The sequence below is a fragment of the Xenopus laevis genome, chromosome 1L (assembly GCF_017654675.1).
Source record: "Xenopus laevis strain J_2021 chromosome 1L, Xenopus_laevis_v10.1, whole genome shotgun sequence".
Lineage (NCBI taxonomy): Eukaryota > Metazoa > Chordata > Amphibia > Anura > Pipidae > Xenopus > Xenopus laevis.
This window is the reverse complement of record NC_054371.1, coordinates 88,030,257-88,043,550: the sequence shown is the minus strand read 5'-3', so window position 1 is coordinate 88,043,550 and position 13,294 is coordinate 88,030,257.

The following is a 13,294-nucleotide window of genomic DNA, read 5'->3' as shown; positions in this document are numbered from 1 at the left end:
AAAAAAAGATAAATTTTAAAGGTCGTAAGAAGGAAAATCGTTGCATTTGTGCCCATTTTGGTTATCAATTACTGGCTAAAAATGGTTATGCACATTGTAAGTTTACCTTAGCCCTTATCGGGGGTGGGTATTTACTAAAGGCCTTAAGCTATATTTTGTTTCTGATCTAATGTAAAGCTGGGAGGTGGCGTGTATGTACAAAAGAGTCCTTTTCATTTAATCCTGACATTATTTACAGTGTAGGGTTTTGCATAAAATGAAACACTGCCTGCATTGATGTGCCTTTTTATGTGTAGCACAACTCATAAATTATCCAGATAAAAAAAAAACTATATATATATGCCTGTATTTATATTCTCAGGGGCTTCTATTCTCCATTCTTTCCTTTTTGCAGAGGAGTAGAAATGCCTTTTCATCTTATTTTGTACATGAGTACAGAATCTTTAACCAGTTTTTTTTTTTTGTTCTATATTTCTGGATTTATTTAAATGTTTTCTATAAAACAGTTACTGTTTTTGGTTGGTACGTCTATATGACAGTAGCAATGTAAAAAAAAATTAACCTTTCTACTTTATTTAGAACTCTACTTATTTAGTATCCATGGTTATACATACTTTGGGTCTGCATATAATTTCTTTGCCATATATACGTATAGGACCTGGTGGTACGACGTTGGCTAACCAATAGAAAGCTTGTAGGCTGAACGTGTATAAGAAATATTTCTTTAGCCTTAATTGCTTGTTCTCAAACAAAAAAAAAAATGGTGAACTAATATAATTTTATTGCCTTAAATCAACAACTGACTTATATGTACCTCCTTATGCTGTCTTTGTAACATAATTCTCTTTGTATGTTTCCAAAGTTTAAAAACGTCCATGCTGTAAAAGGGTGGTTTAGAAATGGCCACGTCCTCTGACCAATATGTCCGTTGCTCCGTTCATTTTATTTACACTGCCCCTGCTTTAGGATAACAAGTACTACACAGTCTGAGGGAGGAATGAACAGAGCTTTTTACTCTTTAATACCTGGACTTTTGTTGTGTTGATGGCCTTTCTGTCATTTGCATGGCACATAAAACACTAACGTTTCAATAACTATTCTCCTGTGTACAAGCATACATTATTGTATATGTGATTTTCTTTCGAAGCAACTCTAATGAAAATACATAATTTGTATTACCTCACCTCGTGCTAGGTAGGGGCGACTACTTCCAGCAGTAGCTTCCAATACAGCTACAGTAAATTTGGTGGCGGTTGCTCTTATTCAGGTTCATTCTTTTTTGCACTATCTCTCAGACATCTGGGATCTCTGCAAAGGCAAAGCTGGTGTCTATGAACGGACCAGGAGCTCTGGATCACTCTCCTTCCAGTTTTCAGTGTTGATGTAGTATATTAAAGCAAAATTATCTAAATAAAATAGAAACTACAGCAAAATGCATGTTGTTTTCTTTTGTTAAAGATTGTGCCCCCCCATGTATTTCAGTTGTTGTACACCCCCATGTATGGATGTAAAATGTATTTCTCGGTCGTCTTAGGGGGACATAGGGAATAGGGAATGATGGGGTTAAGCTCCATCCTCCAGGAGGTAGGACACTTGAATAATATTCAAAAGGGGTGTGGATTTGCTGAATGGATTCCTTGGTCAACACTGGCTGACACCAGGGGTAACCAGGGTCAGGCATACCTGTTCTCCTTGAGGTGAACCCCCAATGAGAAATCCACTGGGATCTACATCTAGCCATAAAGGCTACAACAGTCACCCAGAAAATTTTTCCTGCAGCCCACTCTGAGGGCAGAAGGTCTGGCCAGTGTGAATCCCTCCTCATGGTCATCTCATGTTGGCCATCCCCCAGCCGCCTCTATGCATTGAGCTACCAGGGGGAGGAGTACCGGAATGGCTGTCACTGCTTACAATGCTTACAAGCTTCCGACATGCAGGGAGGGTAGCTGAGGCAAGCGTGTATGTCTAATGCGGCTGGTGAGCTAGGCTAAGAGCAATAACGACCTTATCATTGTGCGCGTCTGTGGAACGCAAACTTTTAGCCGCACTCGCTGGCTGGAACACATGCATGCCGGGGAGCGGCCATTTTGTCCAACCAGACATGCAGAATAGACACGGAGCAAGTGCGCTCCTGCATACTGGGCACTATGGCTCTCTAATTCCGAGGGGGAAATTAAAAGCATTGCTGCCAACCATTTCCTGACTCTCACTCTACTCCAATCAGAGTGTCCCAAAATGGCAGAAGGTAGGACAGGAGGGCTATTTGCAATGGCGGGGGGGGAAGGGCTTCAGTAACAGCACAAGTGAAATATTTTGCCTGTACCAAATGTCAGGCCAAATTACCAGGCGGCCATGGTGAGACACTCAATGCCACAGGGCTTCAATAATTATTTCAAGCCCTGCAGCAGCACAGACAGTGAACCTTACTCAAGAAAGTACTTCACAAGATCAGGGGCCTAGCCAGTCAATTGAGCCATCTGACCATGTCGCCCATTTAGCTTTCACTATCCTTAGCATCATTGCAAGGGCTACCATCCATTGCAGATAATTTAGGAAAGGCTCTAGTGGCCACCTGGTCGTCCATGCACACCTTTACCGAATTTTACACACTTGACACACTGTCATCTGCCGAGGCTTCCCTCGGGCATTAGGTGCTGCAAACAGTATTATAATAGCATGTCTAACAGTTAATCTTGTCCCCACCCTGCTCTTTTCGGGCTGCTTTAAGTCCCTGTTCCCTGTGTTCCCCTAAGAAGACAGAGAAAACAAGGTTTTTGATACTCACCGTTAAATTTTTTTCTCTGTAGTTTTGCTCCTGTCTGTAATTTGTAACTGTGCCACACACAAATAACTGCTTATAATCTACAGTCTGGTCATTTCCCTATGGGACCAGACTGTAAATTATATCCTTATAAACGGCGCGTTCATGCGTCAGAACGCGCCGATTATAAGCTTAAAGAGACAGCACTCGTAGCTGCTGCCTTGCTCCCCATTTAATCACTTCCCACAACGGATTTACCCGTTTTATGCGATGAAGGGCTTCTCTTTCCTTCATCGCATCTCTCACTCCTGTCACAAGTCTCCCTGCAGCTGCCTCCCTGGTGTCGCTTTCCTCACAGGATTCGGCTCCATTTTCACTCCCCCTCCCGTCCAGTGTCTGAAGTCTCGCTCCGCCTCCCTTACACTGCCTAAATCTCGCTCTGCCTCCCTTACACTACAAAGTCTCGCTCTGCCTCCCGTCCACTCGCTCCCCCTCCTTCCCTGCATGACCGGTAAAAGAAAATGATGTGACACAGAGGGGGAGCGATTCTTTAGATAGTGGACGGGAGGGGGAGTGAAAATGTAGAGGAATCCTGTGAGGAAAAGAGCGAGACCAGGGAGGCAGCTGCAGGAGACGTGTGCCATTTAGAAAGCAACAATAAAATACAGGTACCTAAAAGAGCTGCAGTTAAAGATAAAAACCAACTTGTAGAGACACTTCAAAAAAAGTAAAACTGAACCCAGAAACTGTAGATTATAATAGATAATGTACCCCCCACTTAAAATTTATAAAGATATTAATAGTCACCTCGGAGTTATGTGACCTGTATAAAAGCACTCGGCCTGCGGCCTCGTGTTTTTATATGGTCACATAACTCCTCGGTAACATAATATCTTTATAAATTACAGTAGGGGGTACATTATCCACTATATAATATGCTCCTTATTAAACATCAGTTGAAAATATGGATTTTGCAAATCCTGAACTGAATCCGAGCCCTAATTTGAACACGCAAAGTACGGTAAGGAAGGGTTAAAAAGAACAGTGTGCAACGAGAGCTTTTTCAGTATTTGTTTACAAAATGTCACATGATTTTAAAGTGGTTTACATTTGAGTTGCAGAGGTTGATTTGCAATTGGGTTTTATTTTTTATCATTTGTGGTTTTTGAGTTATTTAGCTTTTTATTCAGCAACTCTCCAGTTTGCAATCTCAGCAATCTGGTTTCTAAGATCCAAATTACCCTAGCTACCATGCATTGATTTGAACAAGAGATTGGAATATGAATAGGAAAGATCCTGAATAGAAGATGAGTAATAAAACTACCAATAACCATAAATTTGTAGCCTTACAGAACATTTGTTTTTGGATGGGGTCAGTGGTCCCCATTTGAAAGCTGGAAAGTGTCAGAAGAAAAAGACGACATTAAACTATAAAAAAAAATAATGAAGGCCAACTGAAAAACAGGATTTTCTGACCGGTAAATCCTTTTCTCCCGGGTCCGTACTGTCAGTGCAGACGTCTGGGGTTAATCCTGGATATCTCCGGAGGCAGGACAAAAGAAAAAAACTTGAAGCCTTTAAGCTCCGCCTTCTCCCTTAATCATCCGGCTCTGGCCTTGCCTTTTCAGTTTGTGTACCAAAGCCCTGGATAGGAGAAACTTGGAAAACATGCAAGGCATAACGATATAAACAAAAAGTCATACTTCTGACTATATAATTAATCTTATTCTTGTGTGTATATATATATATATATATATATATATATATATATATATATATATATATATATAAAATTTTAATATAAAATATAACCGTTAATGCTGGTCCGAAAGGAACCTTGGCAAAACGCCAACACCTCCTCTTAAAAACGGGAGGGACTTACTGCACTGACAGTACGGGCCTGAGAGAAAAGGATTTACCGGTAAGAAAATCCTGTTTTCCCAGGGCAGCCTGACGTTCAAAAGCCGTTTTCCCAGAAAAAAACCGAGGGAGAATTTTAAGGAGGTACTACTACCTGCAGCACCTTTCTCTCAAAAGCTGCCTCTGCCGAGGCAAAAATGTTGAGCCTATAGAACTTTGCAAAGGTATGAACTGAAGACCATGTTGCTGCTTTGCAAGTCTGTTCTGCTGTGGCACAATTCTTCAATGCCCATGAAGTACTGACGGCCCTCGTAGAATGAGCCTTGACAGGAAACGTTGACCGTTTTGAAGATTGTTTGTAAGCAAAGTTGATCAACTCCACTAACCATCTTGCTAATGTTCTCTTGGAAGCTGCTTGTCCCTTCCTTTGTGGCCCATAAGAAACTAGAGCTTCTGATTTTCTAAAAGCTTTTTGCTTAGAGTAATATTTCAATGCCCTAACCACATCCAAAGTATGTAGACGTTTCTCTTGACTCGTTCTGTGGATTGGGACATAGAGATGGCAGTACGATGTCCTGGTTCAGGTGAAACTCTGACACCACTTTCGCCAAAAACAATGGTATAGTCCTAAAGACTACATTATCTTTGTGAAACACCATCCAAGGAACCTTCACTGAGAACGCTTGTAGCTCGGATACTCTTCTAGCCGAACAAATCGCCAGGAGAAAAACAACTTTCCACGCTAGAAATTTATCTGAACATTCAGCCATAGGCTTGAAGGGAGGCCCTTGTAACACTTTTAGCACCAGATAGAGGTCCCACGGCAGGGTGGGATCTCTATACGGAGGCCTGATGTGTAGAACTGCTTGAAAGAATTGTTTAACTTCAGGTTGAATGGCCCATTGAAACTGAAAAAGAACCGACAAGGCCGACGTCTGTGACCTTAGCGCTCCAATGCTAAGACCCCTGTCAAGACCTCCTTGAAGGAAGCTAAGTAATTGTTGTATAGAACAATCTCTCCCAAGAAATTCTGTTTTCATTACACCGGGACTGAAATATTGACTATTGATTGAAGTTATGTGATAAACTTTAATCGTAGAAGGTTTCCTTGCTCTAACTAAGGTCTTTATCACTTCCTCTGAAAAACCTCTGTCCCTCCAGATCTGGGCCTCAAGTCCCATGCCGCTAAGCGTAACATTTGCAGGTTGTGATGTCTTTACTGGTCCCTGCAATGGCAGATCTGGACGCAGCGGTAGTCGCCATGGTGGTGAGGCTAACATGTTTACTAAGTCTGCGTACCACGCTCGCCGAGGCCAATCCGGTGCCACTAGGATTGCTTGAACTTGCTCTTGACGAACCTTCCTTATTACTCTTGCCAACAGTGGGAATGGTGGAAATGGATAAACCTTCGTAAACTTCCATAGAATGACTAAGGCATCTGTTGCCTCTGCCCTTGGATCGTTTGTTCTCAAACAGTACCGTGGAAGTTTGTTGTTTCTGTGTAACGCCATGAGATTTATCTCCGGCCTTCCGAACTTGTGAACTCTAGGAGCTGGAACACCTCTGGATCGAGAGCCCATTCTGCCTGGTCGATCTTGTTTCTGCTGAGATAATCGGCCTCCCAATTTTCCACTCCTGGAATGTATATTGCCGACAAAGTTGAGTTCTGACTTTCTGCCCACCAAAACATTTTGGAGACCTCGTTCATCGCCGCTTGACTCTTTGTACCTACTTGATGGTTGATATATGCTACTGCATTGTCGGATTGTATCCGTATTGGACAATTTCTTAGCTGATGTGACCAAACTCTCAGCGCCTTGTGAACTGCTCTTAGTTCCAGAACATTATGTGCAGCCGAGACTCCTTCTGCAGCCACTTCCCCTGGCATGTCTTGTCGTTCATTGCTGCCCCCCAGCCCGATAGACTGGTGTCCATGCGGATTACTGTCGAGGGAGGCAGTGACCACAGGCAACCTCTTGCAATATTTCTTTCCTCTGTCCACCACCTCAGTTCTTTTAGTTCGTTCGTGACTGGAATGTTCTGAGATAGAACTTTGTGATTTCTGTTCCAATGACAAATGCCTTTGAAGCAGCCTTAGATGAAACCGGGAGTATGGAATTGCCTCCAGAGTCTACACCATCAACCCTAACAGCCTCAAGTAGTCTTCTTGACATTGATCAGTCACCCAAAGCGGCGGAGCGTACTGAGCGTTTGACACGTCTGTTCTTCTGCTGTAGGCGACACGATAAGAATGTCGTCTAGGTAAGGGGTTGCTTTTATCCTTTCCAATCTCAGGACAGCTATCACTGGTGCCAATATTTTTGTAAACACCCGAGGTGCCATAGTCAACCCAAACGGTAGAGCCCTGAACTGGAAATGATCCTGGCCCACCGCAAATCGCAGGTATTTTTGATGATCCGGATGTATTGGTATATGCAAGTACACCTCCTGCAGGTCGATAGTTGTCATAAAGTACTGTGGTTCCATGGTATGGATCACTGATCTTAGCGTTTCCATCGTGAACCTTTGCTTTTTTACATGAACGTTTAAGGGTTTGAGATTCAGAACAGGCCTGTAACTTCCTCCCTTCTTTTCCACCAAAAACAAATTTGAATAAAAACCTCTGAACTGGTAAGGAACTTTTACGATGACTCTTGCTTCCAGCATGTTTGAAATGCAGTTCCGCCCTTGTGATAAGATTGCACTTTTTCCACCTGTTACGTCTGAAATTATTCGTTTCAATTCAGGTCCAAAAATATGCTGCCCTGAAAAAGGTAATGAAATTAATAGCCATTTGACGCATTGTCTCCTGACCAATGCCGAAGCCACAAAGCTCTCCTAGCGGCCACCGCATTAGCCGATGATCTTGCTGCCAACCTTATGATTTTCACCGCTGTCTCTCCTAAAAAATCTAAATCTGTGGCCACTCGGTTGAGCTCGGCTGTGAGAAACGAGTCCTGTGAATAATGCTGTAATAGTTCTTGTGTCCAGAACTTTGCTGTACGTGCCAGACCTGATGCTGCTGTAGCAGGCCTAAAAATGGCCGTTGTATTCGTACAACCTCTTCTAAGTGCATTCTCCATTCGCTTGTCCATTGGGTCTCTGCATGCCATGGCATCCTCAGTAGGAAGGGTTGTAAACTTAGACAATCTAGAAACCACATAGGCTTGTACTCCTCAGGAATAGGGTATTTAGTAAAGAATTTCTTGCTAATGTTCACTCTCTTTTCTGGATGATTCCACTCTGAATCAATAGTCTGTGTAATAGACTTGAATACTGGAAAACATTTCTGTTTTTTTGATTGCAAGCCTAACACCCTATTCGCCTTAGAAGCGGGAGCAGCTGTGTCTTTTATCTCTAGAGTCTGCAGCATATCCTTTAAGAGGTGTCTCACTTGGTCCTGCTGGACAAAAGCTGGCCCTTCCGAGTCCGAATCCAAAGATTCTAATTCTGAAGATTCCTGAGACTGATCTGAACTTCCAGACAGAGACTGGTCAGAACTAATAGATGAGGAAGATGGGGACCTGTGTCTCCTTTTGTAAGTGGGACGTTGATGTAACGTCTGTTGAACAGTTCTTTAACCACTTAATGAGATCCGAAAACTGTCGTTGCTGTAATGATGACGCTAAGCATGGTGCATCCCCCTCAACCGAGTGCCCCGTGGGCGAGTGTTGTGCCAGGGGACATGCTTCCTGCGAAAGCAACGGTATAGAGTCAGGCACCCCACTTGGTACCATCTCTGGGTCAGAACCTCCTTTAACACTAGACCCCCTCGTAAAACCAGCTAAAGGGGGAGGGCTAGTTCCCTTCTTTGTACGCTTGGTCTTTAGCCTCCCCTTCCTGGACTTTGCCTCTGCTTGTGGTATGTCCTTGATCAAATCCAGCAAGGTGTCCGGAATCTCCTGCAGGGACATAGTACCTCAGCGGCTATGTCCTCAACACACTCGTTTGAAGACTGCCTCAGCTGCTAACAACCCCGGAACTGACACCACTGTGCTGAATTTAAAAACTCATGGATTCTCCCTTAGACATTCAGCGTCCCTCAACATCACGGGAGAAACCGACACCGCCACCGCTTACACGTCACACCCCGGTGCAGCGTGAACTTCCGTCCAATTTGCAGACTGCCGGGGAAGCGGATTGGAACCAAGCGGTTCTTGCACTGGAGTACAATTTAGGCTGCTGACTGAAGTGACACTGCCCGCCGCTTCCCTCCTCTGCACCAACCCAAGCCCTCACCTCGAGCTGCAACTGGCATGAGAAAGCAGGCGTAAGTCCTTTTCAGCCGCACGATCTCTCTTACCCGTGTTGTTGCTGGCAATTCCTTCCCTGCCTTAGTAGAGGGAATTTGTCGATCCTCTTCTTGCCTCCTGGGCTTTGCTGACTGGGTGCAATATTACCCTACCTAGGGTACACTTGGACAAAGCTTCCAAGAACTCGCCACTTGACAGAACTCGGCTGGCAAGGAGGGGGAGTCCCTACCCAGTCACCTTGAATGGAACTCCGCACATTCCCTGTAAAATAAAAAAAAAATAAAACTAACTACTATGAACTAGTTAATGGGGAAAAAACCCTAGACCTACCTCCTTAACAGGACAAAAGAAAAAAAAACTGAAAAGGCAAGGCCAGAGCCGGAGGATTAAGGGAGAAGGCGGAGCTTAAAGGCTAAAATTTCTTTTCTTTTGTCCTGCCTCCGGAGATATCCAGGATTAACCGCAGACGTCTGCACTGACAGTCGGGCTGCCCTGGGAAAGTTGCTTTGAATTGCCCAATCTATAACATCTAAAAGTGAATTCAGTTTTTGGCTAGGCACTTGGGTGCTCCAAATCCTGCTGAAAAATGCAGAATCCCGAATCCTGTATTTGAAACCCTAGCTGAAATATTGTGAATATTTTCTTGCGTACAAAATTTAAATGTGACCTATTGTCATACTGTCTAAACATTTTTTACCTTGTTTACAATTTTATATATATATTCTTAAAAACTGCAAACCTCCACTTTGGTTTTGTGGAAGTCGAGGCGCTATGTTGTTGGCAATCACATAGGAATATTGTTCTATATACACAAAGTAGAGGTTCTTGCCAACATGCGAATAGCAATCAACCAGGTACTATATTTGCTTTTGTTTCTTTCTAGAAGTAGATGGTCCAAAAGTAATACCATGTGCAATTGTACCAGTGTTCATAAATGGCTGTGCCTGAGTTGTTATACAGTATAAATATGACAAACTTCTTCCTATAAATGAATGTTCTAGTATAATACACACAACCATATTTAACCCTCACCAGTCCGACAATTGATATTTTGGTTATTCCATGAGGAGCCTGCTATTTGCTTGACATTTTTTGGCAAGATGAATGCACAGAGACTGATGTCCTTTTCAGTTTTTGTGCAAAGTATTTATTTACTACTAGTTCAGGCACTGTACCTACATTTTGCTCAACTCTGAGGGAGGAGAAATGAGTTTTAACTAACTTCCGATTCTCTTACTTCACTCACATAAACTTCAGCTTTCCCATGCTACGTGACTTCTCTTGCTATTGGACATACATCCTGTACATTAGTGCGGTCTAACTGGCAGCCCACAACCCCCTTCTTGTGTAGCTCCCTCTTGAAAGTCTGCCTGCTTGCCCTATTGATATACAGTGATGGCTTTTACAATGTTATTACACAAAAAAAGCACAAGGAATAAAACTTTTTTTGACAATAGATGCTCTTTCAAACTCTTCCTCTCCTGCTACTCTCAGAAAAGGCTTGTACTTGAATCCTTTCAGTATAAGGGAGGCTGGTAAAGTGGAACATATGACATATAAAAACAGAGGGGAAGTGAGGTTACTAATTGTACCATATTTAAAGGGGAAAACTAGTGACATCTGAGTAATAAAGTGAGTGCACAGAAAAGTAGGCATTTGGAAATTGGTAAGGTGTGGCACATTGGTAAAGTATTGGGGAGCATTAGGGTCAGCAAGATGCTACAAAGTGAAATATACAGAACTTATATAGTGTCAGCTTCACAATTAAAAAAAAAAAAAAGTAATTCTGCATTGCATATGCAGATTGACACAAGAACACCAAACAGATATCAAAAATAGAATTCAAACCTAATAGTCAAGTATTTAATAAATACATCCATTTAACTTCTGCCCTTAGTAATTTATTATAATAAACAAGAACCATGAATAGCCTGTAAATTATATAGTGAATAAAGTACCCCCTCTTGTAAAATATAAGGATATTATAAGTTACCGAGGAGTTTCATGACCATATAAAAACACGAGGCCGAAGGCCGAGTGTTTTTATACAGGTCATGGAACTCCGAGGTAACTTATAATATCCTCATATTTTACAACTGGGGGTACTTTATTTATTATAATACACAAATTTTAGTGAGTCATGTGACAGAAATTACATCAGTACTCACCGTTTATAACTGATGACATCACTACTCACCGTTTATAAGGATATAATTTACAAGATATTCACGGCTTTTGTGTATTATATCCTTATAAATGATACAGAGATGTCATTGGTTATACCGGGAGGGATCTACCAGTACGAGCGGCCATGTTCGGACACATGCATGTGCTTAATGAGTGAATGCTGAGACAGAAGCGCATCATGCGATATGTATGACATGGGCACTCGCACAGGGAGCTCCCTTGTGGTGCGAGTGTCCTAGAGCTGGAGGGGGGCAATTTTTTTTTTTTTTTTTAAAAACTACTGTTACCCCCATCAGGAGTGCGGACTCTGTTGGCCCACGTCTTTGGTTGGAGATAATTTTTGCCCTTTAAAGAATAGAATGAGGGAACACATAAGCAACATTGTATCAGGGAGATATACTGTAGTAGATATACTACTCGACAGCCATTAGGTTTTAATTATGTTTTGGACATAAGCTGTTTTGTATAGATTGACATTTTGAAAGGATTTGTTTGTTACATAGATAATCTTTTATCCATTAATACTTTAGTTGTGAAAGAGTTAACAATGGGAGTGGATCTTTGATGTGTCACTGCCGATTGCTCTCCTTTTAAATTCTGATTATGTGTTATTTGTATGCCTATGAATACGTGTGAGATGCACAAAGTACGTCAGGTGCTTTAATGGCTCCAATAAAAATTATATTTTAAAAGAAATCCTGCCCAATGTGTCCTGGCGTGCAAGAGCTAATGAATGTTTTAAATATAAATACTAGAGAAGTAGCCAAATGCCTGGTTAGTAATAAGATATCAAATTGGTAACATCACATTTCTCCACTGGTAGAACAATGAACTTACAAGTGGGGACAGGCAGGTTTTTATTTCATTCATAGAGGGTGGGCAGTGGCCATTACTTCAACAGATAATATTCTTTAGCAGGGAAATGCTACGTAACCTTAAAGGACAAGGAAAGTCTAAAATAGAATAAGGCTAGAAATGCTGTATTTTGTATACTAAACATAAGCATGAATTTACTGCACCACAAAGCCTAATCAAACAAATGATTTGTGTATCTAGTATAGGTCAATCTAAAAACAAAATGATTTGTAAAAAAAATGATTTGTGCTTTCAAAATTGGCCACAGGGGGCTGTCATCTTGTAACTTTGTTAAACATCTTTGCCTGACCCTGCACATGCTCAGTGTGGTCTGGGCTGCTTAGGGATCGTCTTAAACAAAGCTGCTTGAATTCTGCACGGCTGGTAAGTAAGGCTCCCCCTGCTGTTCATAAGTATGATTGTTTCCCTGCTCAGCAGTTAGGGACCATCTGACAATTCCTATCCACAGCAGTAAAGGAAGGGAGAATTTCACTGCATACAGTCAGGTTTCTTATAAAAACGGTACACATTTTTTAATTAAAGTATATTGGAGATAGGTTTCTTTTTCATTAAAGAAAGTAAAAATTGGATTTTATTTTTTTGCCTTTCCTTGTCCTTTAAGACTAATGGCAATACTAGGTGTTTTGCCTGCTGCAGGTTATCTTTGCTAAAAACACTAGTCTGAATTGACAATGAGAGAAACATTTAAGGGCAGAGACACACGTGAAGATTTGGGGAGATTGTCGCCCGGCGACAAATCACCTCTTCTTGGTGTGACTAACAACTCCAAACTGCCTTCCTGCTGGCTAGAATCTAAATCGGCAGCAGGATGGCACTCAAAGCAATTCATTTTCCAAAGGCGTTTCCACGCTATGAAAAAATTTAAAACTTTCCCTTTACCACTGATCGGGAGCTGCAGCATCAGTCAGGGTAAAAAATATTTAGAAATCTATTGTGTATAAACAGCTTTTAGTGCCCTAAACTGAATATATTTTATAATTAATCGTAAACTTCATTTTTACTGCCTAACATGTAGGGCTGCACCGAAACCAGGATTCGCATGAATCCTTGTGCCTGGCCGAACCGAATCATAATTTGCATATGTAAATTAGGGGTGAGTAGGGAAATCACGTGATTTTTCATCACAAAAGTAGAATTTTCCTCTTTTCCTTTCCTACCCCTCACTTGCATCTGCAAATTTGGATTCGGTTTGATATTTGGCCGAATCTTTCACCAAAGATTCGGCCGAATCCCAAATAGTAGATTTGGTGCATCCCTACTAACATGCAATTAAAGGAAAAATTGACTTCTCATTTGAAAGACACAACTCTAGTATGTACTGCATTGCTATTCAATCTCCTCTATTTTAATTAATTTA